Here is a 17,181-nt window from a genome sequence, read left to right as displayed (position 1 = left end):
ATTTAGTATAAAAATTGTAAATTTTCATTTTCTCAGTTAAAAAAAAAAAAAAAAACTATTTGATCAATTCATATGATTTTTGGAATATGAATATTTCAGGAGTATGTGTATCATAAAAGATTTGTATTTGTTTTTAAATAATTAATTAATTAATTAAATCACCAACTATTTAAACTTAAAATTAAATAATTGATTAAATCGCTAACTATTTAAACTAAACTTTTTAATGAAATGTATTTTATTTTTTAAATAAGGAAAAGATGCTGTTCCAAGCTAGTGTTCCATTTTGGGAGGAAGAAGATCCCTCAAAGTGATTTCTTCATCATTGACTAAGGAGAGCAAAGATGAAATCGAACAATGCAAAAACGTTTAATAAACAATGAAAAAAAAAAAATATGAGCTATTATTTTTTGGTAGGCATTTTTATTTTTAAAAAGACAAAAAACAAGTTATATTATTTACAAAATATTTTGTGGAGAACAGGATTTTCCCTACCATTAAAAATCAACATAAAAAAAAGAAGAATTTAGGATTCTGATCTTTCCTGTCTATGGGCAGTGAAGGAGAAATCCTTCTAGATTGAGGCAGTTTTTATACATAATAAAATCACCTCCATAAGCAACACGTATAAACAAGCGAAATTTGAAAAATGCATAATTTTATATACAAACTAGCATGGGTGCCCGGCGTTGCCCGGGAGTTTGGTGTTTGAAGGTGTGTGTTGAGCCAAAAAAAAGGTGGTAGTAGGAAGGCAGGCTCAAACCCGTACCGCGAAGGAGGAAAAGAACGGGAAAAAGACGTGACTTCTTTGCTGTTATGACCACCACCAAACCGGAAGTGACGTAGGTTTAAATTAAGGCTAGACCATCAAAAAGAGGGGATGACTTTTGAAAATATCAGTGATAAAAGCGACCCCTCCCTGTAGAAAAGTGCCCAGTTGAGGATGAAGAAATTAATGTTTCTAGACAATTTTTCGACATTTGTCGTCTGAAAGGTCGAGCTTAAAAACGATACTGATCTTGTGAAAATCCGTTGCCTCTGTCGAAAGTTTTAGGCAGACATGAAAACATACATACATTTATATACTGCTAGCTCAAATTTTCAACCCAAACCGATTAAAAAGCTTGCCCTATCTCTGAATACCCTTTATGTAAAATTTCAAATGTTTAGACTAGAAATTTTCCAAGTAATTTGGTAGAGACTACAGAGGTCAAATTTTTTTTTAACTTTGATCACTATTATGACCCCTTAACATTTATTGTTTTGGGCTCAAATCAAGTTAAGTTAGATCCATGTCCAAGAAACCTATATCTAAAATTCCAATTGTTTATACCCAAAATTGGTAGAGGAATTTGGTAGATTTCTCAAAGGTCAAATCGTTGAACTTTGATCCCTTAACAGCCAAATTTTTGGCCGAAAACAGATTGCAAAGATTTTCCCAAATCTCAATACCCTGTACATCGAATTTTGAGTCTGTAGACTGAAAATTGACACACACAGACAGACATTCACTTTTATAGATATACTAGCATTTCGGCCCGGCGTTGCCCGGGTGTTTGGAGGTGTGTGTATGCTGAGCAAAAACAAAAAAAACGGTCAATTTTTTTAACTTTGACCCCTTAACATTTATTGCTTTGGGCTCAAATCAAGTTATTAAATTAGATCCATGTCCAAGGAACCTATATCTAAAATTTCAAGTGTTTAGACCCAAAATTGTTGGAGGAGTTTGGTAGAGTTCTCAAAGGTCAAATCGTTTAACTTTGACTCCTTAACAGCCAAATTTCTGGCCGAAAACCGATCACATCGATTTTCCTAAATCTCAGTACCCTGTATATCAAATTTCAAGTCTGTAGACTAAAAATTGACAGTTATTGCGTAGGGAAATGTACATAGACAGACAGACACGTTCACTTTTATAGATATATAGATAGATTTATATATCTATAAAAGTGAAAATGTGTGTGTGTCTGTACATTTCCCTACCAAATAACTCTGTCAATTTTCAGTCTAGAGACTCAAGATTTGACATAAGGAGTATTGAGATTTAAGAAAATCTTTTTAATCGATTTTCAGCTAGAAATTTGGCTGTCAAGGGATCAAAGTTCAATGATTTGACCTTTGAAAACTCTACCAAACTCCTCTGCCAATTTTGGGTCTAAACACTTGAAATTTTAAATGTAGGTTACTTGGACATGGATCAAAATTTTTAATTTGATTTAAGCCCCCAAAAATAAATTTTAAGGCGTCAAAATTGGAATCCAAGTTTTAAATAATTTAACCTCTGTGGTCTCTACCAAATTACTCAGCCAATTTCTTGTCTAAACATTTGAAATTTTACATAAAGCATATTTAAGGGCTCCAATTTTCCACAATCACAGAATCGCAGACGGAATTACGAAATTGTAGATTTGAAATGGAATTCTGTTTTTTTCAGTGGAATCATTTTTTATGTTAAATTAATCATTTTCTTTTTTTTTTTTTTTTCAATAATATACTTAAGTACTTGCGGTGTGTAAATATTATAATTAATAAAACAGCGACCTTGTTTTTTTTGTTTTTTTTTTGTTTTTTTTTTTTCAATTTTATTCTTTATAAATATTACTTTTTTGAAACCTAAAAAAACATTTTAAAATCAGTGTCTGCATTCATATAAAAAAACTAAAATATTCATCATCTTATTTTGAAATATTTAACACCCCCCACCCCCACCCCGTTATGAAAGCAGATCAAAGACAATATTTCTCCCCTTCCAAATACACTGTTTATAATCTCACTGATTAAGTGGAAGTGGGGTTTAAGACAATAGTTTTAACCTAAAAAAGAGAAAAAAACATTCAGAAGGAAGAGGCCATGTTTTCCATGTCACTAGTAACTGTTATCTTATCTGTTGACAGATTTGTAGTAGGGGGAGAAATGAAAGTGAGTAATGCGTTGAAGTAAGGGAGTGTCATAAATTGAAAGTCAGGAGTTCTGGGGGGGGAGTCTAAGGGGGCTCTTAATGGAAAAAATTATTTTATTCTTCCCCCCCCCCCCCCCAAGTTAGTATTGGGGTAAAAAAAAAAGAAACTGATTTGTTTAAATTTTCGGCACATTTTTTAAACCGGGCTTTGAAAATATTGGTTTAAATTCCAAATTTATGAACTTTGGATCATTTATTCAGTTGAATTCTCGTAGAAGACTCTTTGAAGCACTTATTGGTGATTTATTTTTGTCGGATAAGTTATTTTTTATATTTTTATTAGATTTTTTTTTAAATTTTGACTAAAATTTAAAAGTTCGATTTTTTTTTTTTTTTTTTTTTTAACAGCCCTCATTAAAAAAAAAACAAAGTCCATTTTTAAAAAAACACTTTTTTTGTAAATACTTTGATCTTTGCTAGGTTTATTTAAAAAAAAAATTAAGACTCTAAATACATTTTTCACATAGTTATAAATTTTGAAAGATATACATTAGCTGAAAAATTGGAGATTCCTAGTATTCTCCTTCCTAATATATTATATCTCTGTCTATAGACAATACTTTTAACTTAAAAAAGAATGAAAGGAAAAAGAGCAACATCAAAGCAATCAATATATTTTTAATAATCTATTTATATGGTTTTATTGTCTAACTTATTTTATGAAATAGTACATTTCCCTATTACAGTTTAGAAATATAAAAAAAGTTTTCTTCTTCAAACATTGGACTACAGTTTAAAATCTACACTGGTATATTGCAGTTCTCTCTGATTTTTTTTCATCAAAATGAGTGAAACCAGTTTTAAAATTTCATCTGCTCCTCCAAAAGGAAAAAGAATGACCCCAGTATCTAAAATTTGTACAAAAGCTAGAGTTGAACAATTTCCTGGCGACTTTTATGCAGAAGCCAATATGCTATTCTGCAAATTTTGTCTACACAGTGTCGATATTTTTAGGATTGATACAATCAAAGCCCACATAAAATCAAAAGTTCATATGAGAAAAAAATCTTCAACTGGGTCATCTCAAGTGAAACAGAAGACAATTACAACAATGTTCAAAAGTAAAGACAAACGAGATGAATTTATTCTTGATTTTTTTTTAAATGTGCACTTTATCGGACATTCCCCTTCATAAAATTGATAAAATGAGACCATTTTTATTAAAATACTGTAAGGAAGGTGGCTCTATTCAAAGTGTTAATTGTATTAGGGAGCTCCATCTTCCAAATTATTTGCCATTTTGCTGCTCAGCCCAGCTTGCGAATGAATGGATTAGTATCATAACAGATGAAACAACAGACTGTCGTGACGACAGCATTTTAAATATTGTTGCAAACATTCATGGTGAGTCATTTCTTATTGATGGTGTTACCCTGTCAGAATGCAATCATCAAAAAGAAGGTCAAGCATGTGTCCGAGCTATAACTCATTTTGACATAGAATTTGAAAAGATCCTTGCTTTTGTAACAGATTCGGCAACCTATTACAAAAAAGCTCATAGAGAAGTCTTAACAAATATCTTTAACAACAGCTACCATGTGTTGTGTTTGGCAGACATTTTAAATCTAGTTGAAGTATTCTCAAATTGGCCAGCATTTGATAATGTTACCCAGCTCACTACTTTCATCAAATCAGCCTTTTTTAGAAAGCCGAGTCGAAAAAAACGATATTTGAAATGGCTTGAAAATTATTTGCCTAAAGAACAAGTGAAACTACCCCATGTCCCAGTGACAATCAGATGGAATTCCTGGTTTAATGCTGCCAGATATCATTCATCTTTCATACAATTTTATGAAGGATTCTTTAAGCAAGAAAAGAGTCATGGCCTTGCAGTAGAAAGAATTCTTGAATTAGTAGATGATGATCGACTACATCATGCCTCAATCTGTTTTTTTATTACAGAGAAGTGCACACTTTTAATAAAAGCTTTGACAAGCTTAGAAGAAACTAAACCTCCACTTGCTTATTTTGTTTATAATATGATGGAAGATGTGAAACGGTATTTACATGCTGGTATATAAAAATTAACATTTGGCCTTGAAATTGACCGTATTCTGTCTGAACTAAAAACTGCAGAAAGGGAGAGTTATCTCAAACTTCCAAGAATTGTTCAGTCTATCTTTTACTAAATTGAATAAATACCTGGAAGCCCACCCTGTGTATAACTTTTACAATGAGGCTCGTATATTTGATCCAAGACAACTACCCTGTATAAATCACAATATGGATACATTTGCAGCTATTAAAGACTTTCAAAATCCTTCTACTGAACTTGTAGAAGAATTCTAAATTTATGTAAACTGCAAAGAAAACTTACCAAATCCTTTTAATATACCAGCATTTTGGAATGTAAATAAGGGCAGATTTCATCTTCTAAAACAGATTGCTGATAAAATCATATGGATGCCTGTTACTAGTGTGGATGTTGAATGTTCATTTTCTCAATATAAACATTTAATGAATAAAAAACGTGAAAATCCAACCCCTGCGAATATCAAGCAATTGACAATGTTGTACTTCAATGGAGATTTAGAAAAAAGATTTACTGATTGCTAATTTTATAACATGGAAAATATTAAATTTCAAATTTTGAGCTGTTTTTCAATTTGTGATATTTTTTTAATGTTTAAATTTTGTTAAAGTATTTGAATTATGATTGAAATATTGTTTTGCAAAAAGTTGTAGTTTTAATATACTTGAAGTTATTTGTTGTAAATACTTTTTGTGATGATAAAAATTCCAACATGTAAAAACATGTATCTCTTCAAATAGAAAAAAAGTTTGAATTGTTTTATAAGTTTTCATTTATCTCAATTTTCTCTTAAAAGTATTAAAAATTCAATAAACATAAAAACTAAAGAAAATTAAATTTTGCAAACGTGAAAACGGAAAAAAACGAAATTAACTAAAAGTGGAAACGGAATCAAGGAAAATTTGAAACGGAAATTGGGGTCCCTAGGTATTCAGAAATAGGGCAAGCTTTTTTTAATCAGTTTGGGTCGAAAATTTGAGCTGCCAAGGAGTCAGTTCAAAAGATTTTACCTTTGTGCTGTCTAGCAAACTACTCAGCAAATTTTGGGTCTAAACATTTGAAATTTATGCATAACCGGTATTCAGACATGTGGCAAAATATTTGGCATAGTTGAAAGAGTTGATCTTTACAGATTCTACCAAATCCCTCCGCCAATTTCGGGTCTAAAGACTTGAAATTTTAGATGTAGACATGGGTAAAACATTTTATTTTGATTTGAGACCAAAATATAAAATGTTAAGTGGTCAAAATTGGGGTCAAAGTTTTAAAAAAAAAATTGACCTCTACGAAATTACTCAGAGAAATTTTGGTCTAAACATTTTAAATCTTAAAGTGTATTCACATGTAGGGCATGTTATGAACAGTACCAGGGCCTGAACAAAGCTGGGCTGAACTGCTAGTCTAATATATAAACAGCTATATATCTGTCTCTATATTTAGAATATATATATTTAGAATATATATATAGAGAGAGAGAGAATATATAAACAGCTATATATCTGTCTCCATATTTAGAATATATATATATATATATATAATATATAAACAGCTATATATCTGTCTCCATATTTTCAAACTCTATCTCCTCTGAAACTAAAAGTTACAGAGCAGTGCTAGGGGCCTCAAATGATTGGATTTTTTGTGCACCGTTCTTTTATTTGTCTTTAGCCAGTTAAAATTGCTTTCGAAAATGGGTCAAAATTGAAAAAATCGTTCAACATTTTGTATATTCATCTTTATATGCGTGTCACATTGGTAACCTCACCAGCTACAGTTTTGGTTTTGATTCTAGCTGATGGCACCTAAATACTTGTTTGTTTTTTTTTGTTTTTTTTACTTTTGAAATCACGACTCTTTAATAATATATACTTAGATAATATTCCTCGGAATGCTGTATAAATATCATTGGTCGTTGTTCACGAAACATTAAGTTGCATTATGGCATTTCTGTAAAAATAACTTAGATTTTATAAAAGAAAATGACTTGTATAGTATAGATATTCTGTTTTTATAAATTGACAGATGGAGTGAATGATTTGGGCAAGATGATCACTATCTCATGTCCTATCCTCCCAGATTTCCAGATCTCGCACCCTGTGATTTTTTTTTTTTTTTTTTTTGTGTGGAGAATGTACCTAGCATTCTAAGAGACATGGATGAGCTGAAGGCTTGAACAACAGAAGCTGTTGCAACCATTGGCAACGCATTGCTGGGATGTGTTTGGCAAAAATTTGACTATTGGCTTGATGTGTAACCAATGGTGCTCACATTGAACATCTTCAACATTCCATGAAAAACTTAAGATTACAAGCTTTCTGAATATACCAGATGCGTTTTTATATCCTTAATAGTTCTTGAGATATTTAATGTCAAAATGCACCCAAGACTTTTGGAACAGCCTGTATAACTTTTAAAATATCTCGGTTCAGAGTGTCTCATTTTGGGGATCTTTTTTATCCCATAATGAAACACCTTAAATTTGAACAGTGTGCTTTTCCTTATTTAAAAAATAAAATGCCTACCATCAAAAGTTTAGTTTAAATAGCTTTGTCAAAAACGCATTCTACATAAAAAAAAAAAAAGTCTTAACAAAAATCTGCAAAACCATCATGAAAATCCAAACAAGTCGGTTATTTTACATTTGTTTACAGAGGCCATGTGCGTTTTCAGAAGTCATGGTCAAACTGGTGTTGACCGAAATCTGTCCTTTTGTTTCTCTCATTGGCTTATGCCCTTATTCCCTTCTTAGTCCAATTTTTTTCTAATCAGGAGACATTTTTTTATACTTCTCTACAATTTTACTACCATCTTATTTCACTGTATTTTATTTTCTATCATAAAAAATGAATTTATAGTTCATATTGTAAAATGAAACGTATGTGTGATCTGAAACTCGTGCAAAAATATTGATACTTTGCTGATTAAGTAAAATTGTGAAAAAGAAACTCTTCAGACGCAACAAAATTATCGTACACCCATCTACAAATATTTCTGTGGTGCAAGGGAGATAACTCTTGTTTCTTAAAATTATCTCCATTGTTATGAGCCATCTTGGAGAATGCCGTTCTAATCCACTTATATTGAAACCACTTTCTCTTTCTAACTTAATGTGACCTTGTCTCACCAATCACGGCTTACTTTTACTAATAAATCTTTCATGTGCTTTTTCTTTCTTTCTTTTTTTTTTTTTTTTTTAGGCAGCAGACCCAAGGGTAGGAAACAGAATTTCAAGAGCCAACTTTAAATTGATGCTGGTTCTTATTCTAATTGCCGGAGACTTCCTCAATTGACATGGTTGAATGTCATCTGGTGTCTTCTGAGAGGGGGACGTGCAAGCAAGGAGATGATGTCTTTCTGTCCTTTTTTTTCCGATTAATTTTTTATTTTTAAACCTAGAACTTTTTTATTTTATTAAAGAAAAAAAAAACAAATATATTTATTCAAGTTCTATAAAAAAAATTTTTTACAGTCTATTTATTATTTTTAACATTTCCTTCATTTGGTTAATTTTATTTTTTTAAGTCTAAAAGAAAACTTTAAATTATAAAGGTAATTAAATTAGATTACCTTTAAATTAATTTAAATTAATTCTGAATTATTTTCTGTTTTAAACGCCATATTTTAAAGTTTTTTTGTTCTCTTGTTTAAAAGTTTTTCTTGCTATATTTTTCTCCCACCCCCTTTATCTCTGAATGCCCTACTTCCACCCCTCCTTTTTCTGAGTGATTTTTATTCTAGTGTACATAGACACACACACACACACATACAACTAACCTGGTGAGAAAACTCAACTAAACGTCTCCTTTTATCCGCCTTTGCTAATTCCCCAACTTACCTCTCTGCTCTCCCGAGCGTATCTCAAAGTTGTATATAATCTTTCCACGCGAAAGGAAGAACCCCTACCCCACCCAATAACACTATCACACTTTCTGTTAGCTGATGCAGATGGGCATTATCTTTTCAAGAAATGTGTTATGTTTATGCAAACAGTTTTATTCTATTTTATTTATTTTTTTTTTTTTTTAAAGATGGGAGGATGGAAGCTTTAAAAAATATATAAAATGTTACGTGCTTGTGTAGAGTGGTGATCTTTTAAACCAATGCATTTCAGGTGAAAACATTATTACATATTTGTTGAAATCCTGTTCAGGTGAAACCATTATTACAGACATATTGAAATCAGTATAAATTACAAAAATTACCAAAAAAAAAAAAATGATCCAGTGGATGTGTTAGATGTATTTTTTTAACAAAAAAATCATCCTCAATTACGTTTCGAGATTTTGTTTAAAAGTGACTGACCTTTAATTTAAGTCAAGGGTTATCTCCTTTTTTTTGTTTGTCCTACTGAATTAGTCGCACAATTTTTCCACATTAAAACCTACGATAAAACTCGGTAATTCAATAAATTCTATTTTTACATGTAATTATTTTTCTATTGGATCATTTTTCATAATTTTTTGAATTTGTACTAATTTCAACATGACACGTAAGTATGTAATAATGTTTTCACCTGAAATGCGTTTGTTTAAAAGAACCCCGATCTACACAAACACTAAATGCTAAACTTGACTTTGTATCCATTTACTTAATAGATATGATATATAAACATTTTTTTTTTTTTTAAGAAACTTTGTCCAGTGCTTACTCATAAGGATAAAAACTAATATATTTATTAAATACGATATTGAAACAATGGATTTTGTCGTATCAATGGTTTCATGCTAATAAACTGGCAATTATTCTATGACGTACTAATTTGCCACAAAATGTTGAAAAATCAGGATAGTAAAAACTCAACATTCCAAAGGCGAATAGGTTTATCTCTGAATATTTGTCACTTCATCAACATAAAACTGTTGGTATGGCAAAACTCAATATGTAAATATCTTATTTAATTTATTATTATTTCATGTATATACACATATAAAACTGTAACTTAATATATTGTGTAGAGATATTTCCAGTATTTACTTCAACAGTGCTCATTACATGAGTAAAGCTTAGTAGCATTACGAAAATATATTTATGGCAAGTAAGCTACACAGAAATTGTTACTACCTTTTGCCCATTTGTGAACTAATCATATAGTTAGCGTTCGGATAACAACCTGCTTCATAGATCAGATTTGGTCAAGGCACATCTGTAAGAGTAGACATTGTGCACATTTCAACCAAAGTGATAAAAACAGATAGAAATGAAATATGGAACGTTTCTATGTGGCTTACTTGCAATAAATATATTTTCGTAATATATAGAATAAGTTGAGAAGATAGAGCATAAAGTTATATAGTTATTTTATTACATTATCAAGGATTATAGAAAGGGGCATAAGGGAGAAAACTCTTTAGGCCATGGCATTTTGGAGCTAAATGTTTCTTGTCGGAAGAAGAGAAAAAGCTTGACTTATGTAAAAGTAAAAGCTAAAATGACAACACTGACTTTGAAAACCTTGAGATTAGAAACGGAAAAATTTATTCGAGAGAGAGGGAGGGGGGCAAGATGATGGAATTAAAAGAGAGAAAGGACAGAAAAGAACAAATGCTACAAGAATATACATAACCATATAAATATATATACATAAATATATATTTATAAATTTTATATCAGGAAAAGTGGTTAACTACATTGACTGAAAACTTGAGTAAACTAAGTTGAATCCAGTTCATTCCACAAAAAAACTTTTATCAACACCACACCTTCTGGAACAGAGGTAAATAAAATAAACTTTATATAAAAACATTTGTGCTTGTTAAGATTGTCGACAGATCGATTTTTAAAATTGTAACCAAGAGTAATATTACTTAATTGTCATGCCAAAAATAGAAATACATCCAAATATTACAAAAATCCATAGAGTAGAAAGTTATTTATAGTTGAAAGCAATTTTTACGAAAAATGGAGGAAAATTGTATTTTTCATAGATGTAAGATTTCAAACACAAAGGGACATAACTCTGAGGCTAAAATGTTGGTCACCTTTGAATGGTGGCCAACGCGATAAACTTTTTTACTGAAAACACAATAGCAGTTTTTCTATTCCATGAAGTTTTATAATATTTGGATATATTATTTTCGACACAACAATTTAGTAAGTAACATATTATTTTTGGTTACAAGGACATATTTAAAAACTCAATTTGTTGACTCTGTCTTAATAAGCACCAAAACATTAAAACAGTCTCTATAAATTAGTGTCCTATGCCTAAGTGCATATCACTAGGATAGACAAAAATAATGAAGAAAATGCCCTACAAAAATCAGTTTGGACAATTTCATAATTATTTTGGTAATTCTGATGTTATGCACTTCAAGACATCTAAAATAATTTATATGTAAACTGTTTTAATGTTTATACAGAGTTTATTTATAAAGCTCTACCCTGTATTGAGCACTTTTGAATAAAAATATTGCTTTTAAGCTCATTTTATTAATATACCTGAACTTATTTGCTTGATATATTGAAAAGAAAATCAAAATCTTTTAATTGTTCTATCTTTACATAGCTTATGTTCTGGTCAGAAAGGCTTTCTTCATGAAGCCGAGTTAAAGTTAGACAAATTTATGAATAGTGAAAAAAATATAAAATATTAGTTTTAAAAGAAAAATTTCCAAGAAAAGGTCTATTTGGCTGGAATGTACGTTATACAAGGCATTAAAGAATGTCTTGGAATTTTTAAGACTAGGATTAATTATTTGCATTATCTTATTCCAACTACTTTTCTCAGATTGGGTGTTATTTTAACAATGTTTTCGGTTAATGTAACCTCCGACCTTCTCTCAGTGTATCTTATTAAATTCTATAAGTAGATTCTCGAGTTCAATAAGACATGGCTGGAGAATGTCAGAGGTTACATTGGCCAAAACATTGTCAGAATGACATTCAGGAACAGTAATGTGTAATAATACAAGCTTTAAAGAAATCGTAACAATTTGAAAATGGTTATTTTAATAATGTTCATAAACTTGAATATTTCATCCAATCCTTTTATATTTGTTTATTTTACGTCAAAGTTCTCCAAAATCAAGGGTCCTTTTCCTCTCCATAATTGGCCAATTAAATATACAGCATAATTTACGTTGACACACCGAACCAGGTCAGTACTAAATAGGTGACCATTTGGGACTTTCAGGTACTGTATGTGCTCTCCGCTTATCTCTGCATTGTTTCCAGTCGTCCTAGACTTCTCTTTGCCTCTGGACTCAAACAGTGTCAATCCAGGAGAGGTGTGGTTGGTGATTGCGCAACCCTTGCCTCACAATTACATGCACAGCTGCCCTTACAGGGGTATCCTTTGTCTTTCGAGACTAAACAGAGGCATCGAATTGGCCAGTTAAATATAGTTTGTGTTTCTTGTGGTCTCTTGGTCTTACTGGATACCAGGACAAGAATACAATAATTCATCTAGTCTGGTTGAGTATCCAGCTTCATGTTACTTGAGGTAACATCAATTGGAGAAAGTGCAACATTACTTGTAAAAGTTTGGGTTATCCATAGTGAGATCTTATTTGGGCTGCGAATACCATGTGATTTTAATATTTCATCAGAGTTTACTTGTAGTGTTCATTTTACTTTAGTCAAAGTTCTCCAAAATAAAAAAAGCGTTAACCCCTTTTCCTAATCTGATCTTTGCATAAGATATGTAGATATTCTAATATTCCATTAAATCTCCTTTACATCTCAAATGTGGAGTTAGTAAAGAAGTTAAGAATATTAATTTTCCACTCTCCAATTGGCCAATTAAATATGTTATAGTATATCTTTCTTGCAGCTTCTTAGACTGACTGGATTCCAGGATAAGAATACAGCTAGTCTGGTAGAGTATCCAGCTTAGTTCTTAGTATAGGCAACATCACTTAAAGAATATGCACCATATCTCATATAAGCCACTGTGAGTTAGCCATACTGATGAGATCTTATTTCGGCCACAAATACTATGTGATTTGGAATATTTAGTCATGGTTTACTTGTAAGGAAAAGTATCCTCATGCCAGGTTTTTCTATAAACTCCTGTACAGAACGACCGTAGACACTTGAGGACAGTGTCTAATAGGCATTCAAGTTCTATCCAGTAGATGCGTGTGTAGGGAGGAAACTCATATGTATGTAATAGAGGTAATTCTCCAAGGCTCTGAGGAAGCTATTGAATTCTTAGAAAAATTATTGCTAAAAAATATTACCACATATTTGTGTTTGGAAAATTGATGACATAAACAAATTTGCAGACCTATTTCAGTTCTAGCCGTAAATGTTCTCTCTCTCTCTCTCTCTTCACATGATTCAGTTAAAATAAGATTATTTTGAATAGTTCACGTGTTTTGACTCTTGAAAAAATTGTTCTCACATCTCAAACTGTGTGGCACAGTGGGTAGAGGCGTTGAATCGCTACGGTTCTAGGTGAGAATCTACTGAAGATAGGGGTTTCAATCCTACCCAAACGAGATGAAAGGATTAATCGGCCAAAACATGAGACAACAGCAAGTATGGGAGGTAGTAATTACTGAGGATAGTTAGGAGACTCGGCATTCCTATCCCGTTGCGGTTAACCATCTGAAGAAGGCCAGAGGAATAGTTGACCAAAACTATTGCTGAAACAACACCTATGAAGATGAGGATAATAGTCCGCAAATAAATAAATAAGCTGATTTTAGCTTAAACCAAAACATGCCTGTAAATGTGTAGCCCCCTTACCCCATCCAAAAAGATGTATAAATAAAGTTTTATATTTAATATACTGCTCTATTTATTCTTAAGCATTTTTATATAAACACAAAAATTTATTCAATCATACCTTGTGAAACAAACTCAATCGATTATGAACACACATATGCACGCACACATGGGACATGGTGAACTTATTGGAAAGAGCCAGCCCAACTGGCCCAGGGTAAATACTGCAACCATCACATACATACACACACACACGCGTGTGTGTGATAGTACCTATTTACAATGCCTCCCCATGGGACAGAGTTAGACATCAGGGTCGTTTTTTAACGTGGAGAAAAGGTTCAAAAATAAAAAATTGTCTCAGTCGTGAAGGACTGATCCTCCACTGACAGAGAACAAGAAATGGAAGTGCAGCATCTGAAGAACAGATACTACACTTTGATTTTGGCCAAAAGATCTTTGAACATGATTCTCTCATTTTCCTCCTCTGCTGTTAAATGCGATTTTGTGTTCGTCTGGCATGACTATGGAGATGATTTTTAAGATATGTATTCCTTCCCCACCCCCTCCTAGAAACTTTGTAATGGGAGCACTAGCCATCGACATAAACGATTTTGGTAATTTCGATACAGATTTATTTGTCTTTGCACTTACAATTTAGAAATAGATCGCAACTTGTTGAAAATCAAATCAATCCTTTTAAAGAAAGGAGTATTTGAACATGAATGCCATATATTTGTCCAGAAAAAAAAAAAAATTACAAAACAGAATTATATGCTATAATAAAGTGATAACAATCATTTAATTAAAAAGCAACAAATAATAATTAATGAAATATCTTCTTTTTTTTTAAATTTTTTTTAATCGATATGCAAATTAATTAACCTTGCGATATTACAATGTACATAAACAGTATATAAAAAGATTGTGCATCTAATGTGTAAAGTTGAATTAATTTGAAATGGGTCATTTTGACTTTATCATTAGTATAAGAAACGGGCCCAATTTTTGTATTTATTCCTTTCAATAATATTATGCGTGTGTGTATATAAATGAATTAGTAATAAACGCTCATGTAGAATTATTTGCTGCATCTTTCGCATGAAAAAATAAATGCCGGGTGAATATTAAAAGTTGATCAAAAGCAAAAAGGACTTCCGAGTGTATAATTTTGCCATTGTGTTCAATTCGACTTTTAAATTGTAACATTTCTGATGAATATCTGTTCAAACACTGAAGAAGACCTGCATATGAAGAGATATGCGATTCATTAGTTAAAAGCGTTAGAAATTCACTGCTGATGGATAAACACGTTACGTGCACATGGATATAGTTTTATTTTTATAGGGGAGAATAACTTTTCAGCGTTACAATTTTTTTTATTATTATAGGGTTCTAGTCTACAACCCCACCCCAAGAAAAAAAAAAAAAATTAATCTGTATGATGTGCATACCCGTGATAGAAAGAAAATATCATATTCTAAAAATCATGTAAATTGATCAAATAGTTAAATTTTTATAAAGAAAATTAGTTCTAAGCAAATATGAGTTTTTCCTATGCCCTCCCTCCCCAATCCTAATGTTAAGAATGGCTTTTTTAAAATCTTTATAAAAGTTTTTTAATTATCCAGAATTATCGCATTTGTCCTGCAAAATACAGTCAAGAGTTCATCGATCATTTTTGTAGACATAATTTAATTTTCATTTTTTAAAAAGCTATCTACTCTAATAGCTTCTCCCCTCAGACTACTTGGCTGATGGAATTCCCTCCCTGTTTGTTGCTTCCCCGACTACTAATTGGCAGAAGTTGAAATGTACTGTGAACAGACATCTCGCTGCTGAACTCCCCAAATTCCCCTGTTAAACATAATTTCGAATCGTAGACCCTTACGCGGCAATATGCTTTGTTTCTGGTAGAAAAAGGTTTTTTAAATTTTCTAAAATAAATAAAAAGCTACTTAATATATTTATGTGATTTTTGGTATACAATATTTTCTTTGCATCATGAGTACATACATCATAGAGAATTTTTTTTTTATTTTTGTTTTTCGTCTCAAAGGGGTGCGTAGACTTGCACCTTAATAATAAAAACAGTAGAATACATTTAATCTCTTAAGAACAGAACATTTTGAAGGGCAGCAGAGACAAATTTAATCAATTAAACCCTTTATTGGCTATTTAAAAAAAGTTTCCAATACACAGATCTGGATGTGTTGCGGGGATCATCCCCCTGAACCAAGTGCTTTTAAAGAGATTTGTTGGTTTGGCCATGCTGCACATTACAACGCAAGGGTTCATCCATAAAGCAGTAACTCTAGAACTACCCCAAGATTTGCGAAGATGGCTGGGAGACCGGCCAAAGATGTGGTTACACACCACCAAGTTGACGTCGAACCTAGCTCCGATCCACAGGTCTATGGTGTTCACCGCTGGTCTTGGTACTAGTAACCCATCATTATCTTGGCCGCTGCATACAGTCTTGTGTGGTCTGTGTTTATCTGGGATGCTGTATGTTCTCTGGGAGAAGCCAGCTCAATCCATCGTGAGTGAATGCTGTCAAGTTAAGTGTTGCACCCATCAGCATTTAGCGAAATAGAGAACTTTTGCGATACATCTCAAACATCCAACTCGCCCATGAATGTTTATTAAATTTTTGGAGGAGACGGGAGAGGTGCCTTGATTATCAATTAAGCCCCAGATTTTCAGATTATAAGATTTTTAAATTACACATTTTATTTTTAATGTACTCCCATCTCACTTGATTTAGTCAAACCTATTAACAGATTTTTCATAATAATTTCAAGCAAGATAATTGTTTTAAATTAAACTTTAATAGAAAACTTAAATTAAACTTAAATTAAACTTTAATAGAAATAGCCCACTCTAAAATATAAAGTTTTTCACACAAAAAAATATTATAAACTGAGAATTTAGTTTTTAGTCGATCTAGTAATTTAAAAATACTTTAAGAAAAAATTAAATTAAATATTTTAAAGAATAGTGGAAAAAGTTTATAGAACTATCAACTTGTAAAATTATTATGATTGGTTATTACATTAAATTTACTTAGTGAACTGAACCCCTTTCTAATAATTGAACAAGTTGCTTTTAAAAAGTGTTAATTTGGTGTTTTAGCGCATTAAAAACAAGCAAAAGTTGTAGCCCATTAACTTAGAATGAGTGCTTTATGCCAAATTGATGGTGTTTATAAACATGATCTTCAAACTGAAGATCAAGGGGGTATTGAGAATCATTGTTAAATTAATATAGTCAACAGAACTAATCTCCTAAAAATTGTACAAGTAATTCTAATTAATTTTTAATCTGAAAATGATTTTTTTTTTTTTGGAAAGATGTGTGTTGGGAAGATAGGAGAGTGCATATTGTACTCGTTGCCATTTTTTTTTTTTTTTTTTTTTTTTTTTTTGTCAAAATAACCATTTTCATAATTAACAAAGAAAATAAAATTTAAAAAGCCAAAGAATTCTTTGTCACGTTCTTCCTAAGTGTGGCCATTTTT

General features: G+C 31.4%; 1 protein-coding gene across 5 annotated transcripts in view; it reads left to right on the top strand.

The window, feature by feature from the left end:
* Positions 1 to 17,181, top strand: part of LOC145254923 (glucose-induced degradation protein 4 homolog) — a 72,966-nt gene that overhangs the window by 39,389 nt on the left and 16,396 nt on the right. For all 5 annotated transcript variants that reach the window (XR_013863843.1, XR_013863842.1, XM_080113897.1 and 2 more), the window contains exon 6: positions 8,189 to 8,203. The gene's annotated coding sequence lies outside the window, so the exon portion shown is untranslated. The remainder of the gene's footprint in view (positions 1 to 8,188; positions 8,204 to 17,181) is intronic.

The sequence above is a fragment of the Euprymna scolopes genome, chromosome 30 (genome assembly GCF_053919585.1).
Source record: "Euprymna scolopes isolate OS-2025 chromosome 30, ASM5391958v1, whole genome shotgun sequence".
Classification (NCBI taxonomy): domain Eukaryota; kingdom Metazoa; phylum Mollusca; class Cephalopoda; order Sepiida; family Sepiolidae; genus Euprymna; species Euprymna scolopes.
The sequence above is the reverse complement of the archived record's forward strand: the minus strand, read 5'-3'. Positions and strand labels throughout refer to the sequence as shown.